This window comes from Mastigoproctus giganteus, chromosome 7 (genome assembly GCF_048544385.1).
Source record: "Mastigoproctus giganteus isolate SK-2022 chromosome 7, ASM4854438v1, whole genome shotgun sequence".
Lineage (NCBI taxonomy): Eukaryota > Metazoa > Arthropoda > Arachnida > Uropygi > Thelyphonidae > Mastigoproctus > Mastigoproctus giganteus.
The window spans coordinates 234,638,235-234,651,522 of NC_143581.1; the positions used below are offsets into that span (position 1 = coordinate 234,638,235).

General features: G+C 36.4%; 1 protein-coding gene across 2 annotated transcripts in view; it reads right to left on the reverse strand.

Annotated features, from left to right (window-relative positions):
• LOC150083777 (folliculin-interacting protein 2) overlaps positions 1-13,288 on the reverse strand; it is a 296,503-nt gene that overhangs the window by 172,340 nt on the left and 110,875 nt on the right. The window lies entirely within an intron of this gene.

A 13,288-nucleotide genomic window follows, 5' to 3' on the forward strand; every position in this document is an offset into this window, starting at 1 on the left:
AATAGATGTTAAATTGGATTTTATTTGAACCCCGGGTAAGTGTGAAATTAATAAAATTTAATGAATTAGTATCTGTATTTTCCCTTTCCAATGTAAAATTGAGTCTGGAATGAATATTATTAAACAAATGTAAAACATCTTGAATAGTGCAACTATCATTAATAACCAGAACGTCATCTAAATACCTCCCATAATATGTAATATGGGGTAGAAAAGGCATTAAATGTATATGCTCTATAGTCGAGAGGTAGATCTCTGATATTAAGCCACTTAGAAATCCCATTGGGAAACAAAAAATTTGCTTGCATACTTTGTCTCGAAAGGTGATATAGTTGGCTTCAACTAAAATTTTAATTAAGTGAAAAATTTCTTTAATGCGAAGCTTATTATAATTAATTGGTATAGTGTTATTATTTAACATATCCCAAAGAATATCTAATGTGTATTCAACGTTTCCATTTGTATATAATGAAGTAACATCTAGTGAAAATAAATTGTCATCATCAACAAGTGTACATTCTTTAAGGTTATTAAATAATGTATTGCAGTTTTTTATAAATTGTATCACCTATCTAAAGGGTTTTATAGTACTATATAGATATGTGGCTATCGAGGAAAATGCCGAGTTTCCCGTAAGAAACAATTAACTGAATAAGAAAAACTGGTCTTGTGCAATTTTACCTGACCAAAAAGTGCAGGAATACTGTATGTTCTGGCCTTCAATTCCTTTAACTGATACATAGTAATGTAGTCATTTTTTTTGATACGTGGTTAACGTTTTATTGTACTGATTGACCAAATTGGTAAAAAGTGCCGAGTTTACTTCAAGATGTGGCGGTATCTGATATAATTGAATGTAATTTATTTATATAATCAGTTTTATAGAGTATTATAACTGTATCTCCTTTATCTGCTTTCTGAATAATAATATGTTTATTAACCCGAAGTTCACGTAAAGCTGTTCCTAAGTTGAATAGTCAAAGCATGACTTTTCAACTTAGGAAGTCGCATTTCTTTTGTGTTATTCACCACTTGGTTAACTTGTTGAATAAATAAATCTCTTTGTGAGACATTTTGAAGTCCAAATTCTATATCTATTACGACCTGTTTATTAGATAGTTTGTGAGGTGGTAATTTATAATTTAATCCTTTGGATAAAAGTGAAATCTGGTAGTGCGATAGCATATACAAGGAAATATTTGTAACCTGTTCATATGTAGGGACGTTGCACGTTGGGCAAGGAGGTGTTCGAGAACTCACAGCAGCATTCTGATTGTGCATTAGCATTATATGCATGTGAGGGGGAAGGGGTCGTCAACAAAACAAACTCTTATGCACTTGGTCCGAAGCTTGTGACAATGTGTTTGAACTCTTATGAACCTGCCCTGATACCCCCGATAATATATTCAATTTGTTAATGAGTCTGTTTTTTTTATTTCTGTGGCCTGTGCTTCCCATTGCAAATCAATGGAGGTCTTCAATACAGAACAATCATTTGGGTTTAGATAATTTTTTAATTTGTTGCGAAGTTTCCTAACCTGGGAAAGGTATTTTTTTTATTAGAATACCGAGATTTTAAGGCAAGTTTAACTATATTGTGCGATGTGGCAAGTGCCAGTTGCTTTATGCCTGAAATTTTATGATTTAAATTTACCCTGGCAAATTTCAGAATGTTGTTGTTTTTAGTGCAATATTTTATGAAAGAAATATGGTAACTTTGAGCCGAGTATCTTAGTGTTAATCTAATGTAATTTTACACCAAGCTGTTCAAAAACTCCCCCATAATTGTGTGTCGATAGGTTATACCTGGAGAGGAAGGAAGTGACTGAGTCAACAAGAGTTTAAAATATGAATTTGATAGTATAAACTAGAGCTATGATGCTCAATATATATTCTACATTGATTTCAATATTTGTAAAAGAATAAGAAAAGTTTTACCGCAATATGATACACAGAACACTTCCCTTTGACACTCTCCAGAAATTAAAACAAATAAAACATTAACACAAAATAATTTAAATAAATTGAAAACAATTAAAAGATCAATTGAACACAATTAAAAATTAATTAAAGTTTAACATAAATATGAAAAACTATTTTCCTTCCTGAAGCTGACAACACTTTGACCGTATGATGTGATCACAACAATGAAAATTACCACATATGCGTGAGCACGCATCTTAAATAGAGATTATTAGTCTTCGTACATGAGCGTAAAATACCACGAATCAGAGATTAGATATGGCCAGTGAACGTTAATAGAATTCTCATTCTATTAACAAATTTTTTTTTTTTTTTTTTTTGGCATCAGCCAAAAAAAAAAAAAAAAAAAAAAACACCCTCCCATTTCACCCCTCCATTCGTTTCAAATGCCTATCCAGCTCAGCCTTAAATTTATTTAGGCTATTAGCTTCCACAACAAAAGATGGAAGCCTGTTCCACCAATCAAGTACCCACTGGCTAAAGGCAAATTTCTGCACATCTATTCTACAACTATCTTTCCTCAATTTGAAATTGTGTCCCCTCAGGTTCTTAGTCTTAGCAAGAAAACATAGATGATGTTTGGTATTTCCTAGCAAGATGTTCTTAACTGTTTTTGTTTCTAAATAGTTATGTCTGTGTCCTAACATGATTCCAAAGAATGATATGGTGATATATATACTGGTACAGGTCATTGAATCAGAGTTGTTGATCTGGATGAAGGTTTTACTGGCAGTAAAAAAAGGATAAATATTGTTTTTTTGAGAGCAAAGCTGAAATCTGTTGGCTCATACTATGAACTGACCTTAATTAATGCCCCTTGTAACTGTCTCTAAACTGTATACATATTTTTTGCAAGCCACAAAATACTGAGGTTGTACACTGCTACCTCAACTGTATTTGGAGTCTTTTGGCAATGGTATTAAATTGCAATTATAAAAAAAGATAGCACTGAGTAAAAGACCCCAGGAAGCTTCCACTTCTTGTAAAAGCAAAGTAAGATTTTGAAGTATACTCTGAATTGGTAGAGGAAGTTCTGGATGAAGATCAAGAGATCTATAAAGTCCATGGTGATTTAATTTCAGAGTAATCCATACTTTCATGTGGAATCATGTGCCATGCTAATCTCAAAAAAAAAAAAAAAAAAAAAACCTCATTACATAAGTGAACAGAGGATTTGTTGAATAGGTCAATTATTATTAGAAATTGGTTGTGGTGTAGTTGATCACTGGTTATCTTCAAATGCAGAGATATAAAGTTGAACAGTCAAATCATTTGTGGTATTTTTACTAGAAGGAAGGAAGAGCACCCATTATTTAGGGTAAGATTATTGTCATCTAAAAATTGTACAGTTAGCTTTATTTTCTGATTTGTGACAATTAGCATTAGCATTAGTTGAGGAATATGATGCAAGAAAGCAAGCTTATACAGCATCAGGAAAAAAAAAAAAAAAAAAACCACCCCTTCCCATTTCACCAATCCAGTCACTCCAAATGTTTGTCTAATTCAGCCTTAAATTTATTTAAACTATCAACTTCCACAACAACAGATGGAAGTCGGTTCCGGCAATCAACTACCCATTGGCAAACTTCCACACATCTATTGAACTGCCTTTCCTCAATTTGAATCTATGCCTCATCAGGTTCTTAGTCTGAGCAAGCGGAAGTATCCTGTCAGCATTGAGCCTGCTAAAACCATTCAAGGCCTTATAGACCTCAATCAGATCACCTTGCAGGAACCTACTCTACAGGCACTGCAACTTTCAGAACTTAAGCCATTCTTCATAAGTACACCCTTTGTTCCTCTCACCAATCTTATTGAGAATGAAGACTACAGACCTACTAATTCCTAAAATGACGACTACAGACCTGTATACAGTACTCAAGGTGTGGCCTAACCATTGTCTTATAAAAAGGGATAATCACCTCCTTGTCTCTGCTAGAAAAATTTCTATATATCACTGACAAAACTCCATGACCTGCCCATCTGCACTGCTCAGAAAACTTCACATCTGATTGCACAATTAGCCTCAGGTCGTTTTCGTTCTTCAACTCCCTGAATGTAGTACCATAGAGTTGGTTCTCTTCAGTTACTGCTACCCATATGCAGTACTTTGCATTTTTCAATGTTAAACTTCAGCTGCCACTTCTCAGCCCATCTGCCTAACGTTTCTAGACCCTGCTGCAGTAGCATACTGTCTTTAGTGTCATTAACAACCATGCCAACCTTTGTATCATCTGAAAACTTGGACATTAAGCCTGATATACCTTCATCGATATCGTTGAGAAATACACAAAACAACAATGGGTCCAGCACCGAACTCTGGGGACTCTGCTAATAACATTAGTCCACATAGAGCAGTGTTCATTTATTACAACTCTCTGCCATCTACCACTCAACCATTTCTTTATCCACTGCAGTAACTTACTGCCATACCGCTCCAATTTGTACAGCAGTCTTCCATGTGCAATAGTATCAAAAGCTTTCCTTAAATCCAAGTATATGATATCAAAATTATTTTTAGCATCCAGTTCCTTTGTGACCACATCGTAGTATCCAATCAAACTGGTCAGACAACACTTCCCCTTAACAAACCCATGCTGTGTCTGAACTACTGCCGCTGCTATCTTGTCTAGGTGATCCTGTATCACCTCTTTAACCAGTGACTCCATCATTTTCCCCGGAACAGAAGTTAAACTAACAGGTCTATAAGTATTTGTGTCACCCTTTGAACCCCTTTTGTGAATTGGGGATACATTTGCACATCTCCAGTCCATGGGGGACCTCCCCTGACTCTAAGGATGCTCTCATAATTATGGCTAAGAGTTTGCTTACTCCCTTGCTGCCTCCTTCATTATAACTGGATAGATTCCATTTGCCTCAGGTGCCTTTTTTAACTTGAACAATTTCTCCACTTTGCTCTCAGTTATCACAAAATCACTTAGCTCTCTGTTAAGATTAAGTCCCTGAAGGCTTCTCACTTATAATTCACCATTGGTAGCATCATCAGTTGATCCAACTCTATAGAATTTAAAAACTGTCTGAGACTTTTTTTTTTTTTTTTTTTGGATGATGCTGCATAAGCTCATAAACTTGCTTTCTTGCATCACATGCCACTACTACTACTACCACTGTAGTCACCTTTACAAAAACAAAAACCGTTCCCTTTACCCTCAATCATAGTTACATCTTTAAGTAAATTCCACATCAGTACACTGATCACTGTCACCTATTGATTCCTTTATCTGCAAATTCCTAATGTATGCATCATCACTGCTGATAATCAGATCAAGGGTATTACTCTCTCTGGTTGCCCCTCGAACATGTTGCTGTTGAAAACAATCCCCCGATAAATCCACAAGAGTCTTGCTTTTGTGGATTTATTGGAGTGGATTTATTAATTACCCCATACTGTATGGTGGCCATTTTAGAGTAGGATGTAAAAAGGCAAAAGGCATGGGTAGTTGAGCTATGAGATTATCTAACTCAATCATGGCCAACTTTTTCCTGTAACATGCCACAATGCTGGATACCAGTGCAGCTATTAAATAATGAAACTGCACATGCACAGCCACTACACACCAAGAGCGACCTGTGAAACAAAAACACAGCAGTTGACCTCGAGCCTCCCCCTAGTTGTCTACCAAGTCACATTCCAAAATGTTCATTCACTTTGCAGTGAGACAGGTTTTCAATACCTTGTGTTTTTGTAGTTTTCTGGAAAAATAACAGAAAAAAAATAATCAAACAATCAATCAACCTCAATTTTTTAACAAAACTAAAGAAAACACCAACTGAAAGTTATGAGTTTTCTACGTTGTTTGTGAGGAATGTACTATGTCAAGAGCTTGTGAGTTTGAATGGCATAAAAGAATTTTTAGAAGGAAGAGGGAATGTGGAAGAAAATGAATATCCAGGTCATCTGGTATCCACGAAAACTGATGAAAATGTGGAATGGATAGGTACATTGATTAGAAGTTATCATTATTTAAGCATTAGAATGATTGCAATAAAACTGGATATGGCCCAAGAAACAGTTAGATAAATTTTAACTAAAAATAAAAGAATAAGAAGACTCCAAGTTTGTGAAGATATTTTGAGGTGTAACACTGACAAGAGCCGCGCAAGTACAAGTGCTGTATTTGTGCCACAGGTTGTCCACCCCAAATCTATGTCCTTTTGTTGAATGATATAATTTGTTAATATGTTTAAGTAGTAGATTGTAATATGGATGTATATAGCTATATAGACAACTGCCTCTACAGGGAAGTTCAGTAAACCGTCTGGCAGGAATAAGTGGGTTTGTCAAAACTGCTGCTGCACCACCACCACCACCAGATGAAATGTTTTGACTGGTTCTGTGCTTTCTAAAGACACAGACTGTACTGACAGAATTTTGACGTGTTCTGTTGTTTCAGATATGTCTCTTGGGGGGGGGGGAGAAAAACACTAATGCATATTTAGAAGTACGATCATATTGGCCAGAAATATTGGTGGGTCCGCTAAATAATATATTCATTTTTCTTAAGCTTTCAGAACATTTCTGTGATGCTGAAGTTTTGCACTTTTCAGATCTATTTTTCAGTTTTTTCTTCTTTTTTTTTTTTTTTTTTTTTTTTTGGGAAATGAGATGGAAATGAGATTTTCCTGTATCCATGTTTTCAACAGTAGGACAGAATCATATGAAGTTCTTTCATTTAGTATTCATTTTTTGGTGGTGATTAGAAGTTTTGCTGTGTTTTTCCTTATGTTCTGGTTCAGAGGGGAGAGGTTTTCATGTAAAGTATTATGTCGAAACAGGAGTATCGACTGATCAAGTTTGTGTTGCAGTCAAGTTTTTTTTTAAACAGTTTTGGGGGGGGGGGGGGGAAACTATTTGGGTATCAATAGCTCTGCCTATGTTTCAACTGATTGGCAAATCTTGGTGATTTCAACATCATATGCTTATGTTCTAGCATGGATAGGGTGGTCATTGCAAATTGGACATATCAGATAGTGGAGTATGAGTCTTGGCAGTTGTGCTCTACTGAATTGCACTTACACAAGAGGGGTTTCCCTGACAAGTTGTCAGGAAATGTTAGGAGAAAGACCTTAACAGGTTTGAAATATATGATCTGAAATTGCATACCAGATATCCAAACGATGTATGGTGGATACTGCAGTATGCTGAAGGTCAAGGATAAAATTACAAGCAGAAAGGGTGTCTCTGTAGCCAGGTGGGCAGGAGCTGCAGTGCATAGCACACGCTTCTTGATTAGACAGGGTTCGAGCCTGTGACCACCAAATACGGAAGATGCGGAAAGGTCAGGGAATGACCACCACATATCCCTGGAGCAATATGGCCTTAGTTGCTAATGCTCCTAAAAAAACAAAATAACAAACTAACAAGCAGAAATGAGAATTCCATATTTTCTGGTGGAGATTCTGTTAACCTGAATTTCTCCATTCTTTAATCTAAGATCATCTAAAATCCACTGTTTTGTTACATCTAACAGATCCCAGTCCAAGATTGCTCTTTTGGAGATGTTTAGTGGTCTATGAGACCAGTACCGTATACTGGTATCATCGTGGGGGGGGGGGGGGACAATGACCAGGTTTTTGAGTGTTTTTATTTCAATAGACCTAGGAACACTTATAAGCATGGTTACAAGGGCATATCCCCCCCACAAATATGCCCGTTTGAGACCATTAATGACTATGACTATTATTAATGTCAACCATTAATGATAGTCCTGCAAAGAAGTTAACATTCAAAAGCCACTCAGTGTTTAGGGATGTAAGTCTTAATCAGGATGTATCCTAACCTGAGTTTTTTTTACAGACTTGGGAGATATTATTTTCACTACTGGAGATGATCTGTATGGTTTAATGTGATCACACCATTTTTTCCCCCATTTTCCTGAAATGTATGTGGCATCCCAAATAAATTAATGCACGAGTTATTTAATTTTTTGGCACTGGGAAATTTTACTCTCAGGTTACCAGCCCCACCATGTTGGGGAAAACAGCAGTGCCACTTAATAATCCAAGTGAAGAAACAAGGATTAGTTCTTGTACTTAGTGGATTTTCGGCTTATGAAGCCTGTACCATTAAATTTCTTCAAAGACTGTTCCATTTTTTTCTGGGATGCCTTCTGTTTCCAACAGAGTTTGTAGTTCCTTGCCAATTTTGGTAGTCTCTTCTTACTCATTCTCTATTTACGTGCTCTTTCCATTTTAAATAATTTTGCATTTCTTCTATTATGTTGCAGGTGTTTCTCTTATGTCTATGTTTCTTTGGTGATTAGTCTTGTTAATCCCAGTAGTGGTCCACGAAATTTCACTTGGGCTGCTTCCAGACGTCGTTCATCCCTCTTCCAGAGTGTCCATACTTCATTACCATATTTAAGTGCTGCCTTTGATGTTATGTTACATATTCGTAATTTTGTTTGTATTGTCATTTGTTTTCCAAAATTTCTTTTTTTTATTCCATTCATTCTGTTGTAGGTTTGTTTTTTTTTTTTTTTTTTTGATTTGGTAGTTGTTGGCGCATCGGCTTCTGTGGCCATATTGCACCTCCCAAGGTTTTTTGCAGTACTTTGCTCCAAGCCCGAGGCGGGAATCGAACCCGCGACCTTTGGGTTGCCGGGCAGGTACTTTACCCACTCGGCTAGCCCGGTCGGCTTGTAGGTTTGTAATTTGTATTCCATGTCCTTTTTAAATTCTAAACGAATTACCATCAGATGTTGGAGCCCCATTGTATTTGCATATACAGAAATACCCCGAAGTTATGTGATAGGTGGGTCCGACGAAAATCATTTAAGTCGAATTCGCGTAAGTCGGGGTACAACTTTGCATATAAATACATATAAATTTTGTTTAATTAGGACCAAGGACTAACAAAAACACTAGTTTAGAGAAATATATTTAATAAAATTGCAGTTATTTATACCTATTAATACAAAATATGTATTAAAAAATAAAAGAGTTACGTAAAAAAGTTATTTCGATGTCGATGGCTTCATAAAATCTAACAAATTTGTCTGACGACACAGCGTCTTCTTTTTTTCATGCAGAATTTCTTCGTAGCAAGCTAATAATTTTTTTATTCCTTGCTTTGTGGCTATAATGCGTTCTTCGTTGGAGTCTATGTTTTCTAAAATTTTTAAGCCCTTTTCAATTGAGCTGAGACCTGTCAAACTTGCAATTGTCATGTGCTTTTCTGGTGGAACTGGATCAGAAGTGTTGGATACTTAGTGACGTTTTGCTCACGCATCTCTCAGCTCATTCATTGTCAGCTCCTGACTATGTGAATCCAACAGCTCGTTGACATCATCACCATTGACTTCCAAATCTAATTGCCTGCCAAGATTAACAACTTCTATCACATGAGTGACATGATCTGTAACCAAGTTACAAAGGAGGTTAGGCAGGCGAAGGCAGATTACGAGAGATCCTTGGCAAGGGATGCAAAGAAAAACAGCAAAGAGTTCTTTACTTATGTAAACTCTAGAAGGAAGGGGATGAATCAGATTGGTCCACCTGATATCGATGGGTCAACTGTTGATGACCCTGCTCAGGTAGCTAACAAACTAAATGAATATTTTGCATCGACATTCACGCATGAGGAGTTATTCAGCGAGGGGAATGCCAGAGGTGTATTCAACTCTAGCAGTAAGCTAGAGAATCTTGTAATAACTGAGAGTAAAGTGGAGGAGAAATTGTTGAAGATAAACACAAGAAAGGCACCCGGGGTGGATGGGATCTATCCAGTTATATTAAAGGAGGCAGCAAAGGAAGTAAGCAAACCCTTAGCCATAATTATGAGAGCTTCCTTGGACTCAGGGGAGGTACCCATAGACTGGAAATGTGCAAATGTGACCCCAATTCACAAAGGAGGATCAAAGGCTGACACAAGTAATTATAGACCTGTGAGCTTAACTTCTGTTCCAGGAAAATTAATGGAGGCACTGGTTAAAGAAGCACTGCAGGATCATTTAGACAAGACTTCAGTTATAGCTCAGACACAGCATGGTTTTGTTAAGGGGAAGTCTTGCCTGACCAACTTGATTGGATACTATGATGCAGTCACAAAAGAACTGGATGCAGGGAATAACTTTGATATTATATACTTGGATCTTAGAAAGGCTTTTGATACTGTTGCACATAGAAGACTGCTGCACAAATTGGAGCAGTGTGGCATTGGAGGCAAATTGCTGCTATGGATAAAGGGGTGGTTGAGGGGGAGAAGACAGAGAGTGGTAATCAATGGACACTGCTCATCGTGGACTAATGTTATTAGTGGAGTCCCTCAGGGTTCAGTATTGGGTCCTTTATTGTTCTCTGTATTTATAAATGATATTGATGATGGTATATCAAGCTTAATGTCCAAGTTTGCAGACGATACGAAGGTTGGCAGGGTTGTCAAGGACACTACTGACACTATGCTGCTGCAACAGGATCTGGAAAGGTTGAGCAGATGGGCTGAGAGGTGGCAAACGAAGTTTAACATTGACAAATGTAAAGTACTACATATGGGAAACAGTAACCCCAGAGCAACGTATCAACTCTGTGGTACTACACTGACAGTGGTAGAGAATGAAAGGGACCTGGGGGTGGTTGTGCAGGCAGATATGAAGTTCTCTGAGCAGTGCAGACAGGCTGCAAGAGTAGCTCATGGTGTATTGTCAATGATATATAGGAATTTTTCTAGCAGGGATAAGGAGGTGATTATTCCCTTGTATAAGGCAATGGTCAGGCCACACCTAGAGTACTGTATACAGGCCTGGAGGCCTCATTTCATGAAGGATGTAGAGCTGCTGGAACGAGTACAGAGAAAAGCAACAAGATTAGTGAATGGAATAAAGGGGTGCTCTTACGAAGAAAGGCTTAAGTTTTGCAAATTACAGTGTCTGGAGACTAGGCACCAGCGAGGTGATCTGATAGAGGTGTACAAAGCCTTGAATGGTTTGAACATGCTCAATGCTGATGGGATTCTTCCTCTTGCTCAGAATATCACCTGAGAGGGCATAAGTTCAAATTGAGGAAAGACAGATGTAGGATAGATGTGCGGAAATTTGCCTTTAGCCAGCGGGTGGTTGGTAGGTTTAACAGACTTCCATCCCTTGTCGTGGAAGTTGATAGCCTAAATAAGTTTAAGGCTCAGCTGGACAGGTATTTCGAACAAACAGAGGGGTGAAGTGGAAATGGTTATTTTTTATTTATTTATTTTACTTTTTTTTTTTTTTTTTTTGGCTGATGCTGCATAAGCTTGCTTTCTTGCATCAAATGCCTCTACTAATGCTAATGCTCAGTTTCTGGTGTTGTTTTCATCTCGTTTTTGAAAAAAAAAAAAACATGGACAAAGTTTCTTCCAGACACCATTCAATTTTTTTTTGTGAATTTCATCCCAAGATTCTTCAATGATTCTTACGGCATCTAAAACATTGAATTGTTTCCAAAAGTCTTTAACAGATATCTCACTATTTTGTCTCATAGCTTCGTTCAGACGTGCAAACGAATGGCTCATGTAGTAAGCCTTGAATGTTTTGATGACTCCCTGGTCCATCAGTTGAAGCAAGCTGGTTGTATTTGGAGGCAAAAACACAACTTTCACATGTGGGTCGAAATTAATTAGGGTGGCAGGAGGGTGACCGGGTGCATTGTCATTAAGAAGCATCACTTTAAATGGAATCTGTTTAGACTTACAATAACGTTCGACTTCGGGTATGAAATGGGGACCAAACCAGTCCTCAAAAACGGAAGCTGTCACCCAAGCTTTATGATTTGACTTCCAAATCACTGGTAAGCTAATTTTAGATATACACCAAATGAAAAAATCAAGAACCGCATAATTCCGAGTTCACGTAAGTCGGGGTATTACTGTACTTTTGATGCCACTGATAATAATGTGATTCCTCTAATTCCCACAGTTATTTTTTTGGTCCTTTTTAATGTATGCTGATTACCAGTCCTATCAGCCAATTATTTGGTATTTGTTTAGATTTCCATATATTATTAAACATTGTGAGTAATCTTTCCTCAATTAGTTTTCCACCATATTTAAACAGTTCTACACATGTTATCTAGTCCTGATCTCTTCCTGTTCTTGGCCTTCTGAATGACATATTGTAGTTCTTCTAGGTTTATTGCATCCACAGTTTCCTTGATTTCTTCTTCTGGGGAGATATCCTTACTATCTTCTGTTTTTTTTCTGAGTTCCACAGTGTTTCCTCCATGTTTCTTCTTTAATTAAATTAATTCTCAATTTGTCATTTTCTTCCATTTGTAATTTTTTAAATCTCTCTAATCCAATTCTTTGTGCACCAATTATATATTCTAAAGATTTAACAAATTTATCCCAATCTTGCCTTTTTATGGTTCATGATAGTTTTTGAACGTCTGCTCTTAGTTTTTTTATAATTTATGTAGTCATTCATACTTCAGCTTCATAAATGTACTTTATATGCTTATTTTTTCTTTTCTATGATATTTTGAATTTCTTCATTCCAGCTCCTCAGCCAATTCTTTTTCTTTTAAGATTTATATCCAATGCTTTCCTCTACTGCTGTCTTGCTTCTTTTATATTTTGCCAATCTTTTTCTTTATCATTTGTGCTAGGTTTAATTTTTCTCTTCTAATATTTTTTTTTGTATAGATATGATACTTTCTTGTTCCAACAAGTGCGTTTAAAAAAAATTTTGTCATAGTATTTGTTATTCTTTCTGTTGTTTTATAATCCTTTTGTGAGGGATTTCAAATTTACTTTGTAGTAAGTAATGATTGCTGTCAATTTCATTTCCCCTGTATACTCTGGAGTCTCAATGTATTTATTCAATGTGTTGTTAATAAGAATATAATCATTATCAATTTGCTTCCTCTTGCCTCCCATGTGTATTTGTGAACATTTTTATGGCTGAAGAATTTATTAGTAACCTTAAGTTTATTGAATACGCAAAAGTCTAATGATTGTCCATTATTGTTCATAACAGGTTCTCACTCTCATCCAATGCATCCTGTAATTAGTTGATTTCCTACTCTGGCATTAAAATCACCTGCTACAATTGTACATTCATTTTTACCTGATTTTTTCAAAAAACACCCTACAGTTCTACGTAAAAGTTGTTCTGTTTCTTCCTGTTTTCCTTCGACTGGTGCACATGTTCCAATTATATTAAAATTATATCTTAGAATTTTAAGTTTAATTTGTAATGACCCTTGGTGAATTCTGTGTAGCCTAATTTTTTCTTCCATTGTTTCCTGATTAAAATTTCCACTTCTGCAGATGCCCAGTTATTGCTTGGTACTGCCAAATAAATCAAAGGGTATG